Genomic DNA, 4,884 nt, shown 5'->3' with positions numbered 1-4,884 from the left:
TACATAAATATACATTTATACATAAATATACATTTATACATAAATATACATTTATACACAAATCCATGTCTGGCATCTGACTATTGCACCTAGGGAGCTAAGTCCAGTCCTTGTATTTACCCTGAATACTTCTCTGCATCACATTTATTCTTGGGTTTCATAGAGAACACAAAGTTCTCATAGCCCCTTGGGGGATGACATAGGGAGACAGAGTATAGGGCCTTGTTTGGCAGAGAAGGGGAAGAAAGGTTCTGAGGAAAACCATAATCCACACTTCTAAGCCACCCTTGATTACCTGGAGAATCTCTGGCTCCTTGGGGACCACATCTCAGCCTTTGCCCCCTTACAAATAAAAGGAGGTCTAATCCCCACCCAAATCATCTTCTACCAGCAGTAGGTAGGAAGTAAAGTGAGACCATGTAGGAGAAGAAAATGTCTTTCAGGGGTTGGGGCATGAAAAACAAGCAAACAAAACACCTCTATTCTTTTACAGGCAAACATAGGACAGGAGGCGGTTGTATTTGGAGCTCCCTTCTTTTTGTTATCTGAGATAACCTAGTCTTCTAGTCTTCTTTCAGCCTGAACTTTGAGGATGAGGGAGAGAATAAGTGCCCACATAAGACAAGTTTCTGGAGGTCACAGCAAATCCTTCTCTTGAGGTCCAACCCAAATTTTAAAAGCTTTGCTTGGGAGGAGTGCTGCTGGTTGACACAATTAGCTCAGTGTCCTTTGTGATTCAGGAGGGCTAATGTTCCTTTGAAGAAGAGTTGAAAATAATGATGATATCCTGGAAAGGAAAGCTGTGCCCGAGACCCAAGGAGATGGTGACAATTCTTGTCACTGAAGAAAAGGACTTTTCCCAAGAGGAGGTGGTGAGAGAAGAGACCAACACTTTTTTCTCTTGTTCCCAATGGGTGGCAGCATAGAGCTGGCTAGGAGTTCCACCTGAATGGTGCTGGTGATGACAGAGAGGCAGATGTACTTATGATGCTCCACATTCTTACAGGGGTTCAGGTCAAAGGAACACTGCTGTCCCCTCCACCCCCACGCTGGTTGTCCCAGGGCACTGGATGTGTGGTGGCTGTGGCTGCTGTTGCTGCTGCTGTGATGCCTGGGAGTCTTGGGCTTGTGCGTGGGCCTGGACCACTGCCACTGCTGCTGTTGCTGCTGCCTGTACTCGTTGCTGGAGATGAGGAGGGTTGTGTTTGCACATGTGTTTCATAAGGTATATTTCTGATGAATATGCCCGAATACAGATAGTGAAAGTGTCTAACTTGACATGTTTCACCGTATGCATAGACAGGTGCACCTCTAGTGAGTCTGGGTCTGTATACTCCTGATGACAGTTGTAGCACTTGAAGGATTTATCTGTGTTGTGCTGCCATTTGTGGGAATGCAGACTGGAGAGTTGTGTGAAGGCTTTCTCACAGCCTGGGAGTGCACATTTGTATGGTCCATCACCGGTGTGGATTTGTGTGTGCTGCTGGAAGTGGGAGAGCTGGTGAAAGGCCTCCTGCGATCCGAACAGTTGTTATTGGGACCCAACTGGATATGGAGGTGCTGGGCCAGGTAGGAGGTGTTGGCTGTCCTGCTGTCTTTCTGATGGTCATCTTCAACCTCAGGGGAGAAGACACAAAGCTCATTCTTCTCAAGCAGCCCCGGTTCCAGCATCCACTTCTTCTTGTGGCACCCCCCAAGGCAGATGCTTAGGAGCCATATTTCCACCTCCACCACCACCTCCGCCTCCTTCCTTGGTTAGGGTTGATGCTACCTTCTTAGATAGGTCAGGGACCACCTTGAAGGGCTTGTGAGCCAGAAGGAAGAGCTGAGACCCTCATAGGAGCCAAAATGGAAAAGGTCTGAGCTGATGAGGCTGTGGTCACAAGAGAGCCTGAGGGGGATGTGATTGCCAAACCAGGACCCCTTGATTGACTCCCTTCTCTGCTCCACCTCTGAGAACAGGAGAGTCAGCAGTCATGGGTCCTATAGACGGCACAGGGACCACCATGATATTCTGGGTAATGGATGCTTGGATGTGTGGGGTCAGCTGGTCTGACTTGGACTCTGTATTCATGCTGATGCCTGAGGGCAGGGACACTGAAGCAGGCACTGTTAGCAAGGTGGGGTAATAAGGTGGAGCCAGCTCACAGCCCTTCTCTGGCAGCAGCTGATCCTTCATTAGGTTGATGAACATTGTGTTCTCAATCTGTCCTGAGACTCTGGGGATAGAAGGCCAGAAGTAAGGGTTGGAATTGAAGTGAGATTCTTCCACTCTAATCCCTCTCTCTCTTCCTCTTGTCATCTTATTCTTTCTCCTTTCCAGGGCTCCCGAACTTTCCAGAAGTGGTGCTGCAGCTCGTGCTCCCTGGAACCCCAATTCCTATGTGCCCCCCTCCCTCACTCCATCCCCCTTTGCCACCAGGCACAGACAGGAGTCACTGTGCATAAGGCAAGATTTTATCTCTTGTCAAATTTATTCAATAGAACAACATATTTGTTCTATAATGGTTTTTTTCAAAGTTGTTTTACTTAATCTGTTGGTAACAATATTCAAAACTACAGCTGATAATATATATTGTACTTTTAACCTGCAATAGTCTTGATCTACTTAGTAGTTTTAATAGTTATTTTGTGGATAGATTCCTTATACATGTTAATCCCTTAGAGGTTTACATTTTATGTTTCATTTGCTTTATGGCACTGACTATGAACTGTGATATAATGGTTAAAAGAATGTGTGAAAGAATAAGTCCTTGGCATGCTTCCTATTTTAGAGTAATAATCTCTACTTTCACCACAGGGTATAATGCTAACTATGGATTTTTTAGTATATACTCTATGTCAGGTTGAGAAATTTTTTTTTATGTTTCTAGTTGCAGAGGGATTTTAATCATAACTGGGTATAAGATATTGTCAAATGTATTTCTGCTTCTATTGTCATATGTTTAATTTTTGCTTTTTAGACTGTTAGTACGATGAATTACATCATCTAATTTTAGAAGTTTAAATAAATCTTACGGTGTTGAGTTAAATATCAAGTTTTTTAACACTATATCTTTTAAATAACAAATTAGATTTTTTAAAATTTTATTTGAGAGACTTATGTAGTTTTCTTATAATCTCTTCATCATTACTCATGATTCAGAGGTTTCCTCTTATAAAATGATTTGGAAAGAATTTCCTACCTTATGTGTTCTAAAATCGTTTGGGTAAAATTGGTCCTAGTTCAACTTTAGCCATATTTTTTTCCTGTTTATTTTTGTCACAGTATGGAATGTGTTGGATTTTGATCAGCAAAATGAGGAATAATATGGGTATATCACAAACAATCAACTGTAGAGGAGATGTTTTAAGTAAAGCAAAAGTGACAGAGTATGACTGAATTTCATACAACTTCAGCTTAAAAGTGGCTTGATAGGAAAGAAATTTATGACAAATGATATGTGTGTATATAAATGCTGACAACAAATTCTCCACATTTGTGAATTTTCCAAACAGTAACTGCTGAAAATAGTTTTTTCCTATTTCATTTTCCTTCCTTCTTCTCCAACAGGATTGCTATTACACCCCTTGATATATTCCTAGAAATCACTGATGAACACTAGCAGTATGATGGCATCATTTATCAAACAAGCCCTAAGCTGTAATCTGTCTTCATCTTGAGATCATTCCATTGGGCAGATTTGGACTTCCTTTGCCCATAGTTTAGAAGAAGTATTCAAGAATTTTTTAAAATCCCCTTTTGTTATTAATTCTTTTGTCTTTTTGATGTTCAACAGCATGGGCTCTGCCTAGACCCACAATTTTTACTGATTTGAGTAAAATAATTTGCTAGTATTAGATAGATATAATATTTGGGGATGTGACAAGAAGTAAAGTTTTACATTTTTAGAGAGAGCTGGTGTTCTATTGAGGTTTTGGAAATATGCTAAGGGCAGTTGCTTTAGGTGAGCAACCCAGGCAGAATGCTGTAGGAGGCATCTGACCACTATTCCACCAGTGTGCATGCTGCAACAATGAGGCTTCTACCCAAATTACAAAAACTTTGTACCATTTCTGGGGAGGCTGAAGTGTTCCAACTGTGATTCCTGGATTAGGAGAAAGGGATAACTGGACGTCCAAGACTTAACTGTTCACTGCTTTTGATCGTATCAGTAGTGGGGTTAAATTTTTCCCTTTCATGGGGCTTGAAAGCCCCACAATTAAAGAATCAAGACAATTCCTTAGATTCTAATGCCTGGTCTCCACCAGACTGCTGTACACTGTCAGAGTCAGAGGAGCACTGCAAAACTTCTATCATTCTCTATGATTTTTCCCTGGTATTCTTTAGCTCAGTTGGCTTTGTTTGTGGGTTACTGGGTCACTCATTTTCTTGAGCTTTATATACTCAAACTTTAGTTCTGGTACTGGAATGAACTTTTATATCATTCTCAGAAAAACAAAGAAAGATGATGTATGTTTATTTAAATGTTAAATTTCCCCTACCCCCATAATATAAAATATTGAGGATTTGTGTTAAAATACATAGCATCATAAAACAGAGGAAGAAACTACCATGGAATGTTCGAAATAACTAATTATCTCTTATAATCAAAAATGTTACAGTAACATCAGAAGGGGACCTTATACATACATCACACGAAACCCTGAGATAGTCATTGCCATTTTTTAAGAGAAAGTGTTTTAAACATAACGGCTTTTTTTCTACAAAAACCATTTATGATACCTAGCAGTCTAGAGTAACCATTAAGTTTTATACTGTTGAGTATGATTTTATTACATTTTGAATGAGTATTTGGCCAGAACATAGAGCCCAATATTTTCTTCAAATGGCCATTTTTGCTGGGGAAGTTAGTCATCAACTTCTTTAAGGTGAGTTACCAC

At 40.7% G+C, this 4,884-nt stretch overlaps 1 pseudogene; it reads right to left on the bottom strand.

Annotated features, from left to right (window-relative positions):
- Positions 1-837: 837 nt before the first annotated feature.
- LOC101967422 (zinc finger protein 384 pseudogene) lies at positions 838-2,302 on the bottom strand (annotated as a pseudogene).
- Positions 2,303-4,884: the final 2,582 nt, after the last annotated feature.

This window comes from Ictidomys tridecemlineatus, chromosome 3, assembly GCF_052094955.1.
Source record: "Ictidomys tridecemlineatus isolate mIctTri1 chromosome 3, mIctTri1.hap1, whole genome shotgun sequence".
Lineage (NCBI taxonomy): Eukaryota > Metazoa > Chordata > Mammalia > Rodentia > Sciuridae > Ictidomys > Ictidomys tridecemlineatus.
This window is presented reverse-complemented; position numbering and strand designations above follow the sequence as displayed.